At 39.2% G+C, this 23318-nt stretch overlaps 1 protein-coding gene and 1 long non-coding RNA gene across 13 annotated transcripts in view; one reads left to right on the top strand and one right to left on the bottom strand.

The window, feature by feature from the left end:
* LOC121662676 overlaps nucleotides 1–22649 on the bottom strand; it is a 35280-nt gene extending 12631 nt beyond the window's left edge. The window contains exon 1 of the long non-coding RNA XR_006015374.1: nucleotides 22178–22649. This is a non-coding gene — a long non-coding RNA (uncharacterized LOC121662676). The remainder of the gene's footprint in view (nucleotides 1–22177) is intronic.
* DLG2 (discs large MAGUK scaffold protein 2) overlaps nucleotides 1–23318 on the top strand; it is a 998396-nt gene that overhangs the window by 19421 nt on the left and 955657 nt on the right. The gene's annotated exons all lie outside the window — the stretch shown is intronic.

The raw sequence follows: 23318 nt of genomic DNA, 5'->3' as shown, positions 1-23318 counted from the left end.
ATCCTTTGATTGCTACAATAACAGAGTGAGGAGTATGGTGTTACAGAAGTTAGCATTTTAATTTGTGGGCCTTTAGATGTCTTTTCCTTGTTCTTAAATGCTTCCTTTTGTAGAAGAGATTTGGGAATTGCAAGATGTGCTCAAAGTCTCTGGTTATTACATTTGGTTTGTTACTTGACTGGTCTAGATTCTGGAACAATACTAAAGAGGTAGCTCTCCTCAGTGAGAGGAGACATGCCACACATTTTAAGTGTGGTAGATGATGTTATTACACAATCAATAATGATATTCTTGCATAATGAGTATTTAAAAAAAATCCCACTTCCATGACATCTGTTTTAGCTTCATGGCATATTTTCTCTACTCACCTATAAATCAGACCACCACACAAAGGAATACCTTAAGGGAGAGCTTCTGGTCACTTTTTAAATTCTGTGCTGCTAATGTTCCTTTGTCTTTTTATTTACAGAATGTCTAATGGTCTTGAAAGTGTCCATTTTTCTGTGCCTGATTTTAATGAGACTTAATATTCAGAGTCTGAGTTCATTGCTTTCCAAAATTCATTTACTGTCAAACATTGGTTTTATCTAGAATGATTGACCTTTTTAGGCTGTAACTACTAATGAAAAATGTGATTTTTGTACAGAATCATTAACTTGGATGCAGAGATGCACATTCTTACCAGGAATAAAGTTAACATAATTTTATGTGCCAAATTCAGTTTTTGTAGGTCCTACAGCTTCAGTAGAATTTGGTTCCTTTATAAATAGATTCATCTTTTCTGACTATCTCAGTTCTTTAAGTGTGAGTTCAATTCTCGTTAACTTCCAAAAGGCTTTAAAAATCTGTAGGATGTCTTAAATCAAGTATAACAAGAACAGATAAAGAAAAATAATAATAATTTTTCAAATCTAGTGTTGTCTAGTTCTTTTTATTCTCAAATTTATGCTTCTGTTATTATGCTGATTTGATTCAGCCATCTTTGAACTTCAGTTCTCAAAGTGTGCATAACTATTTTATCTTCAATGTGTTTCATAAATATTAAATTTGGACTACTGAACAGTGGAGTAACATGAGAAAAAGGAAGATTCAATATTTTTCTTGCGTATATTCTACGCATGCAAGAAGCCACTACAATTATGTAAGGAAAAGTTCTGTAAGTGATTTACAGAAGGATTACTGAAGGACTGTCATTTTACATTTTAATTTGGGTTCAAAAGCATTTCCTTCTCCCTTCGGGCTGTTCTTGTTGCTGGACCTCTTGCTAGAGTGCCTGTGCTCAGTGGCAGCCAAGTTAGTAGCTAAGAGGCACATTTTCAGAGTGACATGTGGAACTGCAGTCTCTGGAATCCCATTTGCACTCCAGTGGCCCAAACACAATGCTTTGAAAATCCAGCCCTAAGAGGAGGGAGGAGGAGAAACTCTTCAGAAGGAGTGTGCAAGGGGAAGAACGTGAATTTAGATATTGACATTACTCTTAAGTTAGTTCTAGATTTCTTTCACCTGAAGGATTTTACCAATTCTTTTATGGGCAGTGAGGAGTTATGATGTTGTTAGGAGCTTGTAAGGATTTTTTTTTTTGTAGGGTTGTCTGTAGCTAGCTGATAGTAAAATCACAATGTTCTCTTAAATTGTAGCACATGTTCTGATGTGAACATTTTTAAAACCCTTCAAGGAAGAGGAAATGAAACCTCCAGAAATCCAGATGCCTCATTTGTTGGGATTGTCTCATAATGGGGCATCTTGGAGACATCGTGCTGAGATAAAAAAGGGAAATCATGAAAGAGAGTAATAATAGTCATCTGGATGTGTCAAAACAACCAAACATTTTTTGTTCCAGTTCTGTTCTTTAGGAAACTTAATCAATTTTAATAATGCAGTACATAGTTTAGTACAATTTATTTCTAGAAACCTCTGCTATATATTTGTCTAGCCTTCATTTCATTAAGAAAAGTGCATGATTCTGCAGCTTAGTGGGCGGTTTTGTGGAATGAGAATGGATAAAAGAGGTTTATGTCAGGGTTGTTTGGGTTTTTTTGTAGATACATCTCTATAAAACATCATTTGTTTCTAGTAGGAATTAAAGTGCCATAAATAACTGTAATCATCTTATGCAGTATTAGGTAAAAACTAATCTCAATAGGTTTTTCTAAAATTCGGATAAACCCAATCTGCAGTGGGTGACGTATTTCCTGAGGACTTTGAAACCATGTCTTACGATTTTTTCTCATGCTTGCGTAACTTTGCCTGAATTTTAAAATGCCATATTTCCAATTAAAATCTGCATTCACCTTTTTTTTTTTAATGGTATTCTACCATTTCTGCAAAATAATGCAGATGTTCTAAAACTGCTCATCTTAAAAACTGCTGTAGTAAACATTACTGTTACAGAATTTACTCATCATCTGTGTCACAGCCTGTGCTTAGAGACTTAGGATACAATGTTACATTTCCAGTAAGTGGGTTTTTTTAGACTCTTTTCCTCATCCAGCTCACTTTTAAATAAACCTTGTTGTAACACCCCATTTGAAAAGAGTGATCGTGTCTTTTAAACCAAGTCAAAAAGGAATTCAGATGATTCTTCTATGATCACATCTCACTTTTCTGTTAAAAGTTTGTGTAAATGAAGTGGAAGTATAACTCAATAGTGTTGTATTAGTCTCCAGAATTCCAGAGATCTAGTTAAACCTTGTATTCTTCCATGTTACTGGAAGGTGCCTAGGACAGATAGGGTATATAAAGAGGACATTTCAGAGATCTAAAGCAAGTTTCCCTTTGGTTTAATTATTTTAGGTCATATATATCTATTAAAAATAGCACAGACTTCAAGAAATGCAAATATTTATTATAGCAAGCGTGAAGCAAACCAAGAACTTGGTTTCCTGTGGATTTGTCCTAATTTGATTGATCTCTGTGTCTACAAAGTTGTGAGCTGGGATTGACACTTCTCTTGCACTTAGGGCCATGGTTGAATTTCTGGATAGTTTAGATATGAAAAAAAATGGAGAGGAATGTATCTTCTGAGTAATGATGGAATGCTGGAACATGTTACTGTCATAAAAGGAAAACTCTAAGAATGAAAAATGAGATTTTGATAGGCATAGCTAGGCATGCTAACTGAGAATAATGATGAAAATGTCCCCCACATTATGTAGGCTTTAATGCTGAGAAGAATAATTACACTGTTGACTGTATAGAGAGAAGAAGAAAATATAGGAGAATAGTGGGAAGACAAGGAATTTGTTTAGGCATGTTGTGCTTAAGGAGAAACTCTTTAAATGAAATTTGAGAATAGAGGGAAGGAGTTGGGTCAACACTGGGGAATAGATGTATGAACAACAGGATAAACAGTGAGAAAAGTAGACCTGCATCACAGCCCTGTGCTGGAGACGGAGCCTGTACCAAAGTAGGTGTGAAGAATGATTTTAGATGCCAGCAAGTGTAAAAATGGAGTGCTGGTTGTACATGGTAGCCCTGAGATTTGCACAAAAGGCATGTAAATAATCTATTAAATACTACTGTTACAGTCTGCTCCTGTGATCTGTCTTTAAGAAACGCTGCTGTCATATTTTCAGGCTTTTCTTCACAACCACCAAGACCTCTTTCGTACTTCTTCCTTTGAGCAGACATGAGATTTAACATTCACGGCACCACAGAAAACAAGGCAATGTCCAATGTCACAAGGTTCCTGGTCAAGCTGCTAGTATTGAGGAAAGCCAAATGGAGAACTTGTTTGACAGTCACCCTTCTGAAGTGAGGCGATGGTGACTGTCACTACTACCCATCTTGCTCAGTCCACAGGAGGAAGCATGTTTCAACACTCAGTGCTGTGTCAGTGTTTCAGGGGCCAGAAGGACATGAAATGAATTGCTGTGCTGGGAAACTTTTCAACAGGAAAGCACAATTGGGTGTTACCTATTCATACTTGCCAAGCTTGCTCTTGGTAGATGTTTCCAGCCCACTCATATGTTCAGTGTGCTTAACTACTTGCAGTGCTCCTGGATGTAAGGTCACTTGTCTCCTATGTCACTGCTCTCTAGACTTAGTGAGCTGGTTTTTGGTCATGTCAGGCTGTTTTACCTCCAGTAACAATGCTGAATTCCTCAGGTGTTCATCCAGTGCAGCCATGCCTGTGTCCAGCCCAGGGACATTAGGCAATCCTCTTGCCGAGGGCCTACATCCAGCATTCATGAAATCAAAGAATAAAACCCCCGTTGACTTTTCTTGCCTGGGATCACGTGTTGGGGTGATTCTTCCAGAAATCTATAATCAGACCTTCGCTGACTGAGAAATACAGATTCTTCTATAGCTGTATCTAAAAATATTGAAACCCTCCCTGGCTATTACAAATATCGAGGAGCAAAAGAAATGTGCAAAACCTCTTCAGTGCTCTGTCACATTTGAGAGATGCTCAAATGACATCTCTGACAATAGGGAAGCCTGTTATTACTCTGCACAGAGTCCTACTTTCCCAAACTGGCATCTTTCTTTGTTGCGGCATAAATTACAGCAGAACTGAAATTTAAATTCAAGGGCAGCTTTTGTTTTGCCTGAAGACAGCTGCAGCTGCTTTTATTCTTGAAGTCCAATTCTCTTAGTAAGCAAATTTGTGCTTTCTCTCAAAAAAGCTAAAGGTAGCAGTGCTCGATCTTTGGGATGGTTTGAAGCTGTGTGATCTATTTTTTTATGAGCTGGGGGCTGGATTGCAGCCAGCTGGAGGAACTAACCCTTGCAATTCTCCAGTGAAAGTCTGGTCATAGGGAGTGAACCATTTGTTAAGAAGAAAGAAAAACAGGGCAGATCTGTTGTAACTGGTTTTGAGTGGATTTTGGCCCACTGCTGTTTTTGCTTCCATGGCAGTGCAATTTCTCCTGCATTGTTATAATTTCCCTCAATCTTATAATTCCTCCCAACCCATGGTGCCTGTGGATCCTTTGGAGGAAATAAGGCTTCTTTGCTTCTCTCAGGTTGCATTGACATTGGACAGAGGGTTCAAAGTTAGCTGGTGAGAGCTGACAGGTGGGCGCACATGGAGAAAGAAGACAGACAGACATACATCATGTTGCTATAGAGGAATATATATATTGTGAGTATAATGTGGAATAATACATAGTGAGGATACTCACAGAATGGGTCGGGTTGGAATGGACCCCTAGTATCCCTAGTGGAGATCACTTAGTCCAACCTCCGAGATTAAGCAGGGTTCCCTAGAGGACGTTACTCAGAACTACGTTCAGATGGCTTTTGCATATCTCCAGGGGAGGAGACCCACAACCTCTCTGGGCAACCTTTGTGTTCCACTGAAGTCTGAAATGTTACCCAGTTTTCCTTAGTTGTGCATGTGATGGAGGAGCTGAAATATTTCTCAGAATTGTTTTAGTCTTTGGGACTTAGTGGATGTTAGGGTGATGTCCTACTGGTTAGAGATGAGAAGCAAAGAGAGCAAGGGCATGGTGCTCCCTGTTCTTGCTGGCCAGCCTGGTGATGTGAGTGGCCAGCTTCTTAATATTAAAGCTGTTTTCCACCTTGAGAGGAGGTGTCTCTGCAAAGATGTGGGAATCTTGTGTGGGTACCCCAAATCAGTTTTTATTTGAAAGAATTTTAATAAAACTTGTGAATTACCAGGAAAGACCTCAATGCAAAACCAAAGCTCTGATACCTCTTGCATTTATGGGAGTGAATGCTGATGAGCTCTGATAAATAGAAGATCCCAGCCAAGGTCTGTAGCTGGATTCTCAGCCTATCTGAGTACAAGAAGAAAGCGATTACAGTGCTGATACAACCTGGGTAATACATAATCACTTGTAATCCTAATGCAACCCTCTGCTTGTGTTTTGCTGCCTTTTAACCCATGAATGATAACATTTCCATCTCAGACAAGGAATTTAGAACCTTTGGGGACTTTTCTTATTTGAAACGCAAAAGCTGTGCATTGGAAACAAACCATTTTTAACATGAGCAATGTGATGAGTGTTGAGGTTGTGGGTTTTCAATATCCAGCAAGGAATAAAAGCTGGTTTTTGTTTCTGTAGTTTTTTTGGTTTTGTTTTTGTTTTTTTTTAAAGTGCATCTTGGCCATATGGATTCTGTGTATAATTAGAATTAATAAAATGCAGTTGCAGCAGCTGTTGTTGTGTGGCTGCTGTCCCAATGTGAAGCTTTTCTTTCTCTTTGCAATAAATAGGGATAGCCCTTTATTGTTGGTTTGTCATGAGAACTAGAGACAAATTATTAAGAGATTCATTTAGATAATTTGGTTTTATTTGAATAATGCAGTTTCCTTTTTCAGGCAGACAGAATGTAAAAGAACATTGAGATAGATGATTTTCTTTTGGTGTTAAAGAAAGAAAGACTGGATTTATATCTTGCTAATGTAGTTTGTACATCTACTAATAAAATGGAAGAAAATAATCTGGAGCAAGCTGTTCCACCACTAATCCCAATGTTTATTTTTGTCTCTAAAATAGCAGAGCCATTCTCCCTCTCTTACGTTTTGGCCTGCAGAGTCATTTTAGGCTAGACTGTGATGTGGCTTTTGTTCAGTGAATATAACTTTGTAAGAAACTGCACGGTAATTTTGAAATCACAGAACCATTTTAGCCTTGAAGAGTGTTATACCTTATGTTTCTCAAAGCTGTTATAAATGAGCCAAGTTTATTGCCTGGTGGATCTTTTGGAATCTCAGTACTCTTTTTACTTAGCCCTGTGCTTCCAGGGTGTTGTGAGAGTCAGTGAAAAATACTGATTGGAGTGATTTAAGTGCAGTTGGGATTGAGCAGTGAACAGTAAGATGCATGAAAGTAGACTAGTTAATCTTAGATACACATTCCTGTATATATTTGTGAATATATGTGTCTATATATATAATACGTATAAATTTGTATATATATATATATATATAGTGGCAGGTAGCTGTGGATATTGTATTTATCTCAAACTTGTGCTGCAGTTTGCTTAGGTATTATTCTGTACTTGGGAGCTCTGTTTAGTATTAAAGTGTGTCTTGAAAGAAATGCTGCAGACTGTGTTGTTCATTCCCACTGCACATTGATTCTGTCATGAGGTCCATTTTCTGTGGTCGTGTTAGTGTTCTGTCACCCTGATCTGCCTCTGAGATAATTATGTGCTCTTTGCAAAGAAGATTGAATTTATGTCTTTAATTTGTTGTCTCCTGCCTCCATTTTGTCATCATTGTTGTGTGGCTTTGAATAGCTGCTGAGGTAGCTCATTAAGGTACCATTGCATAAAATCCCAGGCTTTAGAAATAGAAAATAGTTTTTATAGTAACATCGTTATGTTACATTATGTTATTTTATGTTATGTTATGCAGAAAGGATGTAGTATTTCCAAACAATGTGAACAGAAGAGAATTAGGTAAGTGATCAGAGGGCAGTGCTATAACTAAGCCAGTTTTGGTGAACGGAGTTCAAGTCCTGTACATATACACAGTGTGATACTTCTTATTTACCTGACCTGAAACCTGTTTTCTTCAAAAATCCTGCTTTGTTCAGTGTGCAGAAGGGGCAGGACTCAGCTCATGAGCAAGTATTTAATCCATTGCTTTCCCATCATTATTTACTCTGTGAAAGGTGCTGCAGAGGTGGTACTGAAGCCCTGAGAAACAGAAGTAAAAATATCTTCTTATTTTCGAGGCCTGATTTGAGACTCTTCTGCCTGATACATCACGACATGCACCACTTCTCATGTCTGACCACAGCTCCAGCTGCAACAGGGAGTGTTACCATTCCAGCAAGACTGTCTCAGTGTCCCATTTTGGGTACTTAAAACATGAAGATCATTTGATCATTTTTGAAAAATACTGTGTATGTGACTTTCTGACCACAGTGAGACTATCAGTAGGAGTCAGGGGTAGGATCTAATTCCCAGGGTGGCATTTAATGCTCTTAAGCTAAAGAACCCACAAGAAATCTTCTTATTGCTCTCAGCCTTTCAGCTCCTCAGATAAATGGTGCAAAGGTTGCACAGGCAGCTTTTCCAGAGCAGGCTCACTCCATATACTGAATCAAGTGTCAGAGCAGAGGGAAAAGTGGTGTGTAACCATACACGTAAAGTGTGACACTTTCTAACTTTGGGAGCACTTTGGCAACCTTATTTGGAATAAGTGTTTTGGAATTAATTTTTCATAGTTACTTCCTAGACTTTAAGGATGGTAAAGAGGGCTTCTCTTCATAATTTCCATTGTGTGATGGTATTGATAACACACATGTTTTAAACCAAGGTGAAAACTGTTGGACACTTCCACATCAGCCTTTGCTGACTGAGCTTTTAGAGATGCTGACACTACCAAAAGTGCTGCTTCCTTTCTCTTAGACCTGATTTTTTTCCCAATAGTTAGGTGGTTCAGATGAACTAGATGGTTTCTACTGCAAAATAAATATTTTGAAGGCATATTTATTGAAGGTACTGGGGTTTGGATCACCATCATTTTCCATGCGCTACTGATAATGGAAATGTCAGAGCAGATGGTGGCAGAGAAGCTTTGTTTGAAGGACTCTCTTCCAGATCCCGGCTCTGCCACTGCCTTATTGCATGTTTTGGGCTGGTTCTCTGCCTCCACTTCAGGTGTGGCTCAAGAGTGCCCTTGTTGGCTTCTCCCACCAAAAATTCTGGTGATACGTATGTATATATGTGTGTGTGTGTGTATTAATTAATTAATTAATTTTTATTTACTTGCAAATTACATGTATTCATGATATATATACACACATATATGTAGACATACATATATAATAGTGTATTTTTACATTCATATATAGGAATATGGGAATTTGTAAGGAGATTCACTGCCTTTCCAGAATTGAAGTACCTACAGGAGAAATGGTTGTGGGGGAGTATCTTTCCAAACAGACAGTAATTAGATAGCAGTAGAAATCCAACCTAATTACAATGAGACAGAGGGATAGAGACAGAGTTGAAATGTTTAGTGGGTATTTTTCTCCCAAATCTTGCATTTTCTTGAGTTGCTTTTGATCTTCAGTGTTGAACAGAACTGTAACTTCATTCATTTTCTACTTAAACCTCTCAAACCAAAAGGCTGTTCTGTTTTTATTCTCATTATCATTTCATACCCAGCCTGCCTTTTGAGGATTTACCAGTAAGTTTTTGTGTGGTAGACTGCATTTCTCATGTTTGTTTAGTTGTGTTTAACATGTAGCAATTAATTCATGGTTTAAGTTTTGTAAATGCAATGTGGAAGACAATAAATGTACGTGGAAAAAAGTAACTTTGAACCCTATTAGAAGTTGAAGTAGCCAAACTCTTCCTCTAAATAAAGTTTAGAGTGACATCTTGTGGTTACACTGATTTCAAATGCATATTTCTGTTGGCATTATTTTATGTTGTCCACAGTAAGCATGGTGTTTTCTGTTTGAAAATGTTCTGGATTGCTCAGCCGAAGTCTGTAATGATTTCCACTAGGGCTTTTGTGAGATCAGAGAAAGCATTGCTGTGTGTCAGAGCCCTATAGGTATAGTTTATCTTTTACTGTGTGAAGTTTATCCCATGTACCTGTGAGTTTCCAGTGGTTTGAACTTCAGTTCAAGATGTTTTAATGCTCTTCGAGCTGTTTGGAATTTCTCAAGAAGTTTCAATTAGCCATGATGCTAAAGCAAATGGGAGCACAACGTCTCTCAGCAACATCTGCTTGTGCCAATTCATTAACTGTCCAAAGATTTGCTTAGGTTTAGATAAAGATAAATATGTCCAGGAAGCTGGCATCGAGGATTTGTCAACGTAGGAACAGGCTTGCCCATTTCAGATCCATATTGCAGTAGTGTATATGCATGCTTCCTATGGATCAGCCTCCAAGGTGCTGGGTGGTGTAAATGCACCACCACCAAATCGTATCCAAATGCCTAGAAGGTGCTCCCACTACAGTTTTGTGCCGTAGATCTAAACGAAATACAAACCTTTTTAATGCCAGGTGGAGATGTAGAATAATTCTGTGCTCAGAAGCTTAAAGGACCTGGGGAAGCATGTGAGATTTGCTTTCACTTTTGGGAAGCCCTCTGCAGAGATGCAGGAATAGTGGCCCTGCAGAGGGTTTCGGTTAGGACCAGCAATGTATTGCCTGGTTCAGTCTCTCAAATAAGCCATAAGTCTTTTCCCATTCCTCAACATTGAAGAGGAGAAAGATGCTGATAATTGCTAGGTTGAGTTTTAACTATATAAAATGTTGGTTGATGTTACCATGGAGCCCATCCAGCAGGTTGAATACCTGATTGTAAAATTAATGGTTCAATAAAGGACACTTGACCTTTCTAAGAAATAAATTCTTTTTAGGAGGACAGATTCATTAATGCATCTCAAATGGAAAGTCCCTCTAGCAGTGCTCCATGGCGCATCACTCATAACATGTGGCCCCAAGTCTGCTGTCAAGTCTTTTGACATGAGAGGCTGAATTCAGGAAAGGATTCTGTATTTGTGAAACTCAGGCTTTTGTTGGAGGTATTTTGGCCATGTGAGGATTCCAGAGCTGAACAAATGATTGATGTGATGTGCTGGCAATTTTAAGTATTTTTAGCTTTGTGGTAAAGCACACAAGGAACATAAAATCCAAGAAGCCCAGCTCAACATTCCTAAAAGAGCCATCTGGTGACCTAATTTATTAATTTGATGAAAAAACAAAGACGTGATGTTTTCAATTAAGATGAATGTTTGGCTGCCTTGCCAGAATTGGTTTTGGTGGATAAGTAAGTACAAGTTAAGCTGTTAATATAATCCTAATACTGGAACTGGAATGCTGGTGTAGATTTGGTGTAAAACAGAGCAAGCCATTTGGAGAGCCTCTCAGAATGGGCTAGCTGGTTACGTTTCACAACTATAGTTTAGGAAAAGCCTGTAAAAATTATGTTGGAAGTACACAAAGTGTGTTTAAATGACATATTTACAGGGATAATTCTGGAGATTTCCTTGGCAAAGTTTCTCCACCCATTCCAACAGAGACTATTTAAATAGTGAAGAAATTTGTAGATAGTTAGGTACCAAACCAATGCTGATCTTTTTTAAATGCCTTCTCTTTTTGTCACAGAAAGAAATGACTGGTGATGTTTCATGGCAGAAGAAAGCTGTCTGCTTCTTCTGTTTCATTTGTGTTGGGCAGAAGTTATATCTTTGTTGCCGTTTTTGAATGGCTGCCTGGCGGATTTTGTCCTGTTATGAATCAGAATGTTTAATAATTTTCATCAGCCCAAGAAAGAACTTGACTCTTCATGCTGAGACAGCTGGATATTCAGTAGATTTTGCAATGGGAGACTATAAAGAGGTTTCCCCATAATGCAGGACATGAGGCTGAGATGACCTTATGCAAACCACAGTTTTTTTCCAAATTGTGACTTCATGTGGTGAATTCCCTGCACTGGCAGGAGATAACCCATTGATACAGCCACAAAGAGAGATGGGGCAGAAACCCTGTGCCAGCTGATGGCCATTGCTGCTGAGTGTGGTACTCTGTACAGGGTGGGATGTGTTGAAAATAAAGGCTCATGAGTAAGACAGTGTTTGGGTGGTGGAATACTTCTTTGAGGGCTTACTTATTGAATCCTCTGAACTCCAAACAGCTACTCATATCCTCTTTCAGCAGCATAAAGCCGAAATCTTACTGTGCTGTGATCACTTAAGTCCCCTCTCTCATTTTGCCAGAATAAAAATAAGATTCTAGCAATTCTGGCCCTGATTTTGTGCCAGAGTTCTCCTCGCTACAGTTCAGAGCTGACAGGCTGCCTGCAAAGTCCTCCAGTATTATTAAAAGCCACAGCAAATTTGGATTTAAAGTGGAGGTGGCTGAAGAACAAAATTACCTGTGGAGTTTGGGGGCTGTTACTTTAAGTAATTGCTATCTACCCATGTAAATCCCTCTGGGGTCCCTTTTCGATTAAGTATTCCTTACTTCTCTAAACCTCTTGTTTAATATTCATGTGTGTTGTTAAACAGCTGCTGCATCCTGTCCAAGAGCAAAAAGGGGGATGCATTTCAGTAGCAAACCAAGTAATACTTAAATGTATTGCTTGCGTATTTCAGAGCAGCAGTATGGGAGTTAATTAATATTTATCAAATGCACTAAAGTCCTTGAATGAGAAGCACTATGCTTGTGTAAAGCATAGTTTATTTATTTCAAGCTCTTACCTGGCCATTTTGACCATTTGCTAAATGTGCCTGAGAGCAAGCACACAAACCTTGCTATAATACTGACTTGATTTCTCTTCTCTTCTTTAAATGGAAACAGAATCAGGACACACTTTACAACAATATAATAATTGCAGAAATGTAGGTGCTCTACTTAACCTGAGGAAAAAGCTCTTCACTTAATTAGCTGCCTGGCATTTTGGAATAGATGGTAATATAAAAAGGTTGTATTAATACAATGCAATATAGAAAGACCTTGTTAGATTTTATTACATTTTCTGCTTCGTAATTTATTACAATTAGAAAGCCTAATTCTTTTGCTTATCTTGTAATTATAGCAAGGTGTTTATGAGCAGGAGTTCCAGCTGCTTTTCTGTATAGGGTGTCATTAGATGTGAAATTAGAAAGCTTTTTAGACTGTTAATTTTTGCTCATTACACAGGGTGCATAAAGCACTCTGAAATACATGTATTATGTAAGGTCAACATTATGTTTTGCAAGTTGCTACCTGAGTTTCCAGCAAGGACAGTGAATCTCATAGATTTAGGTGGTCTTCAGAGGAAGGCCTCTTTATTTTGAAGACCACATATTTAAAATCCTCCTCTGGAATAGGGAGGTAACTAATATTCCCCATTCCATCAAAAAGTAGTTTTAGGTGTCTGTTTGTACAGTGCTCCCTATCCCTGCATCTGGCTACAGCTCAGTGTCTCCATTTGACACCTAGGAGTGTCTGGGGACAACGTCCGTGTCTGAATAACACAAAACCTCCTGAGGAGTCCTGTCCTTGTGTGTGGTGCCCAGCCGACTATGGCTCTGCTGGGACTTTGTTATGTATTGCAAAACCCAGCTGATCTAAACAAAAGCTTAAGTGACTGACCCAAGACCTCACAGGACACTTTTGACTAAACACAGAGCTTAACTAAGGAATCCAAAGCTCATGTCATATCATGAGATCATCCTGATTTAGGCTGTCAGGCTCAAGTTATAATGGAAAGCATTGTCTGATTTCATTCTCTTGGAGAGAATTTAGGACAGTCAAGGGCCTATTCTTATTTGGTTTTGTTATCTTTGCTGTGGAAGATGGGATATGATATCTACCTAGAGCAGAAGTGGGCCACAAAATGGCAGGCAGTAATCAGAAATCAGAACATTTGCAAATAGGAGCAGACATTGAGCTATTATTGGTGTTAAAGCTATTAATACTTACATGTCTCTGTATTTTGCATTATTCATGATAAATTCTTACTTCTACAAATCTGTTAATTACTGGCAACTATTTGTCTTACAGTTTGGACAAATGAGTGTCTGTGAGTGGGTGGAACTGCCATCTATGAGACTTTTCAATGACAGTCTTGCTTTGGGAGGTACTTGCACATAACATGAAATCTGAGTGATTATCACAGAATAAACCAGCTTCATGAGCTCTGATGCAGTAAGAATCAATAGTTTAATGAGAATATAAAATCAAACCTGCATATTTTATTGATATTCTACTAAACTTGCCATTACTCTGAGCCCCTGTGAGTGAGAGTACACTGATTTTATTAGTTTCCAGTCTTTAGTGTCTCTCTGGAGGGGAACTTTATATAAGAGCATGGACAAGGGGGAACAGCTTTAAATGGAAAGAGAGCATGTTGAACCACAGAATCACAGAATACACTGAGTTGGAATGGACCCATCAGGATTATTGAGTTCAGCTCCTGGCCCTGCACAGGACCATCCCCAGGAGTTGCACCCTGGGCCTGAGAGCATTGTCCAAATGCTGCTGGAGCTCTGTCAGGCTGGTGTTGTGACCCCTTCCCTAGGGGAGCCTGTTCCAGTGCCCAACCACCCTCTGGGTGAAGAAGCTTTTCCTGATACCCAACCTAAACCTCCCTGACTCAAAATCAGGCCATTTCCTTGGGTCCTGTCACTGGCCACCACAGAGAAGAGATCAGTGCCTGCCCATCCTCTTCCTTCACAAGGAAGTTGTAACTGCAATGGGGCCTCCCCTCAGCCTCCTCTTCTCCAGGCTGAACAGATCAAGTGCCCTCAGCCACTCCTCATACAGCTTCCCCTCAAGGCCCTTCACCACCTTTGTTGCCCTCCTTTGGATGCTCTCTAATAGTTTAGTATCTTTCTTATATTGTGATGACCAAAACTTCACACAATATTCAAAGTTAGATTATATATAAGAAAGAAATTCTTTACTGTGAGGGTGGTGAGGCACTGGCACAGGTTGACCAGAGAAGTTTTGGATGCCCTATCCTTGGGAGTCTTCAAGGTCAGGCTGAATGGGGCTTTGACCAACTTGGTCTAGTGAAAGGTGTCTCTGCTCATGGCAACAGGGTTGGATTAGATGATCTTTAAGGTCCCTTCCAATGCAAACCATTCTAGGATTCTGTGATTCTGTGAGCTGAGCTAGGAGCAGAGAACAGCTTAGGTATCTGTAACCAACACTTGTGCGTTATCCACAGGCCCAAAGAAACTGAGAGTGAGATTCAATCCACATAATTTGTGCCACAAATGGGTTGGCTTTTAGAATTAGGATTATATTCCTAAATATAAGGGTATATCTCTTTAGGCAATGGAAAGAGATGGTGCCTTTGAAAGCAGGAGATCTGTTTGAGCTGAGATGACCTGGTTAGATTGGCTGAATTGTGTACTAAGAATTCAGGCAAAGCAAAACAACAAAAAGAGCAAACATACAAGAATATTGGAAACAATTACTGCTTTAAAACAAGCTTTTAAAATTCTGTTTCTGGATTGAGCTGGCTTTGTTTCTGAAATATCTTTGTTTTCCAGAACAGACAGTCCTGCAGGAGAAGAAACCTCTTTTAGTTTGGATGTTGTATCTAGTTGTGCAGTGGATTTTTTTGCACCGGTTTCAATATCATTTACTTAAGGAGTCTGAGCTGGAGACATACAAAGCACCAAGCCAAGAAAATCTGTCCTATGTGTGGTGCAAAGGTTGCATGTCAGAGAGAAGGACAAGATTGCTCAAAAGCTTTGTTGGTGATTCTTGGTGATTAGGTGAGGTGTATGAGTGACAGCATAAGAATCTCAGTTGATACTCCTCACAAATTAAAATATATACATCTTTCATTAAATGCTTGTCTGGGACTTTAACAGTTGCTAGAGTAACCTGAAAACAGGACTGTAAATATTGGATAAGAACATCCAGTACTTTAATGAGTAAAGTAACTGCCAGGGCTCTGGGGAAGGTAAGGGACAAGCACTCTTTGTTCAGCTTTGCAAAATGTATTGTTTATCATGTAGGGCTTTGTGGCTTGGGAATTACTACCAAGCTCCGTTTTCCCACTGGAGTGCCTTTCTGTTATCTCTTACATCATTCGTGACCCTTGCTGTCAAGATAATTTCTTCCTTTTAAGATTTTGGTCGAAGGAGAAAATCAATCAAACATGTTAGTAAATTTATACCAGAGACTGTGAATTACTTCACTACATTTTCAGCTTTGGCCTCTGTAGTTAAGATGAAAGGGTGGGATTTGTGCCTCCTTTTTGGGGGACTTGCCTCTTTTTTGACATATTTCTCCTCAGCCCCAGGATGTCAACTGTGTCTTGGAGGACCAGAGTGCTTAGGGGTTTCCTTCAGCATTTGCCTACAGAAACTTGGTGTACCATTAGGGTATGTGGGGAAGGTCCCTGTAATAAGGCCGTGCTCTATTTGTAACCTGGTTTTTTTTGCAAGTTGGCTTTACTTTCACTGAAGAAGGGCCTAAGAAATGAACTCTAATGGCGATTTGTCAAACGCCAGATTTGTGTTTGCGCTTGTAGCTTTGTGTAATTGGTGAGGAGATGGATGTCTGGAGAAACTGGTGATTTACCAAAATATGAATATCGATCTAATATTGATATGAAACTGAGATGGACAAAAAACCCTCTAACAGTTTAGAGTTAGAAAGTGCATGTTTTATTTGGCACCAGGCTCTGCGTGGGATAGCTCCCTAAGACACAGGCCCCAATACAAGCAAACATGATACCTTTTATTTCCAAATATTATGAATATCCAAAATACAAAATGCATATTCATAACATTAACCCCTCCCCTTCTCTGTTTCGTATGGAAATGAGCTTAAATGTCATTAAGCATGCGTAGTGTGTGCTCTGAATTGAGTCAGTGGTCTTGAATTGGGTCAGTGGTCCCAAGGAAGATGAAGTAACTCATCTTCCTCATTTTGACCTTTTTACCTTTCTGAGTTTTAACAATCCTAATTACTTTAGTGACCTCTAAGTTTCTTCTTGCATGACTTTTGGATGAGTTCCCACAAAGGGAGGAAATTGGTAATTGTCCTTGTTCCATACACCAACTTATCAATGTTTCTACTCCTTATTCTAAGCACAGCTAAACAAGCATACAAATGACAGATCATCAGTTATTTGGTAATCAGTTGCTAACATCTAAAAACCTATTTCAGGTCCAGCTCTCCTAATTATTTTAATTAGCTCTCACTGGGCCCAAATTCTTTCCTATTCCACCCATTTCAACACAGCTAGCCTATAACTAAAATCTAGCCTATAACTAAAATCTTTATGTTTCTTCTAAATCTATGTTTCACTGGGATTGGGCTGTGAGGCACAATACAGTAATAATGCTGTAATAATGTTATGCCAGGTGCATTTTGCATTTAAATGAGGAGCTGGCATTAAATCAAGACAATCCTAAGGTACTGGAGGATGTCTGGGTAAAGAAAAGGGCCAGCCTTGAACTTTTGCTAAGCAGTGTGGATGATAAGTAAAGGATTAGAGAGGAAGACAAAGGAAAGCTAGGACATGTATACACAGTTCTCAATGGGATAAATGCATTTTCAAACTGGATTACAAATTTGAATAGACTTATAAATACCTTCTAATAAGAATTGTGTTATATGGTTACACCAGGTTTGTGAGATAACCCGTGCTGGCAAAGTGCTCTCATCCAGCACCACATTTAAGGATAAATACAAGAAAGACAAGATTTCTCAGTCCAAATTCATATTCTGCAAGACTTGCACTCAGAAAAATCAGATGTAAAAGTTTCTGGAAGAAGCTTCCTTGAAACAGGACTTGTTTTGCTGTGTAAGGGAAATACATGCTAAGCTCTGCCAAAAGTTTGGATGTATGGATATTCCTGCTTAGAAATCTCTTCACAAAACTCAAATGCATTTTTTTAGGATTGTGATTCATTCAAATTGTCAATTTCCACCAGTGTCTTTAGTGCCAGTCCTCATCATGTGTTTGAAAAAACAGTAGTACAAAAATAGTCATGATAAAAAGGAAAATGTTATAGTTTGACATAGTTGCTCAGCCAGACATCTTCTTTTTTCTGCAAAAGAGCCTCAGAGAATATTACAATTCCTTTTCATTGCTTTCCCTGTAAATCACTGGACATGAGAGATATGGTAGTCACATATCTCAGACCCACTGCTCATCATTTATTGCCATATACTAAAACTGTGCCACAAACTGCAATGCTTTTCCCAAACCAAAAGATATTTGACAAGTGTTTGGCAAAGAAGAAGGTTTTGAGGAGTCCATCACTAAACAATAAATTTACAATAATTCCCAGCTAACACTTTTTTGCTTGGAAGTATAATTTCCATAGTGCAGTAAAAAGATCTCAAGAATTTGGTGTATACGGCTTATATCTTTAAGGGCTCTCAATGGCACAAGCAGTGAATTCCAAACCTCTTGGGTGCGACCTCACAGCTGAGGGTGACAGAGATTCTCTACTCATTATGAACTGGATAAGGCTTTCATAAAGCAGCATCCAGTAAAGTGTGCAGATCTCATGTGGAAGCAATATACACAAGTGCTGGGACTGAACAGATGGCTCACAAATTCAGAAGAAGCTGCAGTCAGCAAATTCTTAGTAGTTCACTTCAAGTATGGTTACATGACAAAGTTACTGCAAGGCAAGCAGGAGTATCGATTTCCAGCAAGTTAATGAACTGCCCATGTGCACACTCACTGTCCAACAAACCGCTCTCTAAGAATGTACTGACAGCTGAAATCTAGTTGGAAATGTATTTGTTAGTGAACTAACCTGGGAACACATGTATTTCCACATGGGGGACTCAATTATCTACACATAAAATAGCTTGAATGGTTTCTGACAAGATTTTCCCCACTTGACCAGCATTCTTCCCAGACAGCCCAGAGATCATCCCCATAAATCAGTGTACATGGCTGCTCTGTTCTGGAGGCTAGGAGAATTTTACAGTATTAATCCAAGCTCAACACTAGAAGGTGATTCCAAGTGTGTGTAGTTGACATGGCACAGCTTGTGTACTGTTGGTATTGGGTGGCATCTCACAATCACTGTCAGAATATGCCTTCAGTCTCTTCTTTGGATGTTGCAGAGGTTGTTGCAGAGATTGTCCCCTTTGATTTTATGGGAGAGTAGCATCTTTTGTCTGGCCTAAATAATATGCCTGATAGCTGTCACTCAACACCTTGTTCTTGTGGCTAAATTTGACTTTACTGCATCCAAGTAGATGCACTGGCCTGTATAGCCTCTGTGAATAACCCTGGTTAGCTGCTAGTTACTGCATAAAAATTAAGACTCGTAGAGTTAATGAAAACTGAAGCCTTTGGAAAGTTTTTAATCATCTTTTTAAAGGAATGGTAGAGTGAAGCCTTGATATAGCCCAGAAAGCCAACTGTGTCCTGGGTTGCATCAAAAGCAGCATGACCAACAAGGCCGGATAGGTGTTTCTCCTGCTTTATTCTGCTCTGGTGAGACCCCACCTGCAGTGCTGCATCCATCTCTGGGGTCCCAGCACAGGAAAGACATGAACCTGTTACAGCAGGTCCAGAAGAGACTAATGAAAATGATCACAAAGATGGAACACCTCTTCAATTAAGGAAGACTGAGGGAGTTGGAGCTGTTTGACCTAGAGAAGAGAAGGCTCCAGGAAGACCTTATTGTGACTTTTTCATACTTAAAGGAGAGTTATGAGAAAGATGGGGACAGACCTTTTAGTAAGACTTGTGGCAATAGGTCAAGGAGAAATGGTTTTAAGGTAAAAGGGGGTAGATTTAGATTAGCTAAAAGGAAATTTTTTTTTTTTACAATGAGTGTGATGAGGCACTGGCACAGTTTGCCCAGAGAGGTGGCAGCTTCCCCATCTCTGAAAACATTCAAGGTCAGGTTAGATTGGATTCTAAGCAAACTGATCTAGTGGAAGATGTCCTTGATCATTGTTGGGACGTTGGCCTGGATGGTCTCTCAAAATCCTTTCCAACCCAAGTGATTCTGTGATTCTGTGATATGAATATTTGCCATATTCACCATGAGAAAGCTCTCTGGATTGCTCTGGTTTCATCCCCTGAGCTTGTGCAAATCCCTCCATCCCTGTCAATACAGTGGGTGAATAGTTTTAACAGCGCTGCTCTTTTCTGATCAAAGGATGTAGGGCCTGGCAGCAGCAGCGTATCTTTACACATGGAACCTCATCTTGAATAAAGCTTCTTCTACATCACCACTTCAATATCATAAAAATCTTCATTTGGCCTAACATTCAAATCTCTCCTGACTGCATTATCTCTAGTTCATTGATCCAAGAAATATCAATTATTTCTGTCAAACAGAAATACTTTCAATAGGGATTTTCTACATACTGTGCAAAACTTCAGCATTTTACAGATAACGTAGTGTTCTATAATATTTTGATCTTTCCTCTGCTCATTTGCTCTGTTGAGACCAAGCATAAAAACTGGCTTTTTCACAGCATCTGCACCACTAGAAAACTCGAGTTATCTTAAGGAAGTAAAATCTTCCCATCCCAAACAGCAGTAAAAGTCCACTTTGTCACAGCAGTATCCCAGCGATGAATGTTCAAGGGCAAAGCTTTGATTAATGGCAGCTGCAGTTTGGATTTCACTGATGTTGATTTTGTACCTCCTTTCAGACAGCTGCACACTTACTGCAAGTATCTAACTAGACATATTTATTATGCTAGTTTGGTTAAATAGTCATATAAATGAAGCATATGGATACTTGTATAATTTGCATCTGCAGCATGTGACTATTATGTGAAGTAGGCTTCTAGGAGAAGAGTATCCATCCTTCAGTTGAGATATTCCTATTTTGTTAAATTAAGGAGGTCTTTCATTAGGTTCCATAGAAGCGAAATACCAGTCAGTAAAAGGTCCCGGGGGGTGAAGGGATGCAGTTGTTCTCTATTCAAAAGCACATTAATACACTGAAAGTTGTCCAGTAATATCAGCTGGCCTTCCAAAGTGTTGAGTTTAGCAAAAAATTAGAAAATTTTGGGTGAGCACAGGAAATTGTAAAGCAAGTATACTGCCTTCTATTAAGTGTTCTCTTTTTTATAAATGTGAAAGACTAGTCAGCAGTTGTGCTGCTGGAATTGTTGTGCAGGATTGCAGCTGTAAATAGGGTGTTGTGACAACTGGGTAGGAGTAAAGCTGAGGTGAGACTCCTAAAATGATTGCTTTCACCTGTAAGCTGTTACTGTAATGTAATTAAAGTGGTGGTTGTGCAGTGATTGATGGGAACTTGTATTTTGCATGCAAACAAAGCTGTAGAGAAACCATAAATATGATCTATAACTCAAATTCTGGCTATTTTATTGTACAGATGTTATTTCAACTCTAAGTTGTGTTATGTGATGTTTTGTGTCTTCCTTCACTTTATGCCTGGGCATCTCCTGCAAAATAGAAGCTCTCATCTCCATTTCTATTACTCTCCTCTACCAATTTCTTTAAATATTAGGTTTTTGAAGGTATCAATTTGTAAATTATTTGTTATTTTATACGCAAGACAGAAAGTAATATAATAAGGTTGATTATACTCATTGGCAGATACCAAACAGGCTTCAGGTCCTTGATGTGCTACATCCCTGACCTTGTCTCTGCCTGAGCAAGGATTCCAGCCCTTCTTGACCTATCCATGCTTGCCCCCTCCTTGCCCTAGGTGTTTTCCCCCACCACGTACTGTTACCTGCAGCATAAATCCTGATGTACCTGGAGCAAAAAGGGCAAGAGTCTCACCATGCAAAAGGAACCGCCTATCAAATGTTTTGTGATTGTATTCAGCAGTGTTGCAATGCAGAGAGAGATGCACAGACCAATTTATGGCTTCATAATTAATTTCTCTTGTGAGTTGTTACTAGCAGGTGAGGTGCAAAGAGCATGTGCTCTAACACTCAATTTTTTGTTTAGGGACTGCAGTCATGGGGGTAGTAAAATCCTACAAGGTGGTGCTAGAGTTTCACACATCACTGCAGCAAACAAGAAGGTTTTGAGCTAGAGAAAGTGCCCTGCTCCCACATCCTCAGGAGATTCCAACAAATTAATGTTAATTCTCTCTTTTTTCTTCATGTTTTATTAAGTGCATTCTCTTCACAAGCTAATAAACCGAAGTGGGTGATAGTGTCTAAAATGAAAGTATGTTAAGAAATATTTTATTTCCTATTGTTTGTTGTTCTTTCTCTGTGTACAATACACTGCACTCCTTAGGACAAGTAATTAATGCAGGTGATGCGGTTTTTGGGGGGGTTACTCTTGAGGGATGGTTTACACCGCATACATTTCTTTTGTCTTGCTTGACAGGGGATGGGAACAGCGAGTAAGACTTGTCACCAGGTGGCACCATTAACCTAAGTTATGTTTCAGCGAGGTGAATGCAGTGACGTTCATGTTCAAAAGGAATTCAGTAGAGAGATTGCTCTTTTCACCTTCCTTCAAAGTAAACACACAGCACAGAGAATAGGCCAGATTCTGTTCACTGGCACGTTTTAAATTATTTCATGCATTTGCAGTGCTATAATGTGGTGAAGAATCTTCCCAGCTTTGTGTATGGTAAGTTAAATGCATGTCTATATTTCTCCAGAAAACCCTTGCCTGCTTAAGGATTTTGCAATATATTTCACATCTGGTGCATCCAAAAGCAACATTTCCCCTAGCGAAATCCCAGAACAAGCCTGGGGAATCCTCAGATGAAAATACTTGTGTCTAAACATTGTTTGAACATTTTAAGACTATATTCTATGAAGCAAAGCAGAAAGAAATCAGTTTTCTGTACTTACAGTGAGTAGAACCATGGGCAGTGCAGGGGAGATGACGAGCCCCATCCCTGGCTGCTGTTCAGAAGTGGTGCTGGTGGTGCCGACCCCCTCTGCATCAGAACTGCTGCAGCCTCCATCAGCTTGTGCTGCTTCTTGGCACTCACAGGGTGGTGTAGCTGTCCTCTGAAACAAGGAACAAAACTTTTCCCCTTGCAGACATATAAATAGCTTGAGTTGAAAAGTTAGAGTTTGTTTTGAAAGGGTCGGGTTGCTTTTTAAATGGCTTTCAGTGAATTTTATCAGCTTGATCCTAAGGTGATAAACATCATGGTGTTTTTTCTGAACAATGATACTAACCTAATGGTAGGAGACTAGGGTGTCCCTTGGGAAACAGCAAATTCTTGTCTTCTGATCAGGTATTAAAGAAATGCAGACCATCAACGAGTTCTTTCTGAATATGCTGGAATATTTAAAGTGAGCAGTGTTTCAGCTAGCAACCTCTGGGATGCTTTATAGCATGGTTGTAGGGTGCAGATTGTAGTTGCTACTTAGCTCATAAAAGTAAGCAGGAAACCAGAGATTTATACTTTAAAGGATTATTTCATTAAATTTTTATTCGAGTGAAACCATGAAATGGATATTGTTCATGTGAACTGTGAATCATAAGGTCACTTCAAAGCAATAGGTTGATTATACTGGGACATATCCTCCCATTTCAGTGATTTCAAGGACATTACTGGGTAGCATTTTATTGTACTAAACTGCAAGTCATGGTGTAATTTAAGTTATACATATTTTATGTGTTTTTTTAACTTTACTTGCTTCTCTGGTCAGCTGTGAAGGTCACTGATTATGCAGTCTTTCTGTGTCAGTGTCCAGTCCTTGTGTTGAACAGAGGCAGTGGAATCTGTCCTTGGGGATATTAAAACCCTGAGTGGACTCAGCTCTGAGGAACTTGATCTAGTTACTCCTGCTTGAGCAGGGAGGTTGGAGTAGGTGTTCTCCAGAGGTGCCTTCCAATCTCAGCCCCTCTGGCTCTGTGTCTAGCAGAAGAAAGGTCTTGGCAAACAGAACTTTGGAATTTCTCTGATTAAGCCTGGGAAGTGCTCCATGTGGAACCTGCAGGATTGTTCTCAGGTAGACTCCTTGCTGGTAAAGATAA

This window comes from Corvus kubaryi, unplaced genomic scaffold, assembly GCF_017639235.1.
Source record: "Corvus kubaryi isolate FWS band 111438036 unplaced genomic scaffold, C.kubaryi_AGA036_p1.0 37260, whole genome shotgun sequence".
Taxonomy (NCBI): Eukaryota; Metazoa; Chordata; class Aves; order Passeriformes; family Corvidae; genus Corvus; species Corvus kubaryi.
Note: the sequence above shows the minus strand (reverse complement) of the source record. Positions and strands in the feature narration are given on the sequence as shown.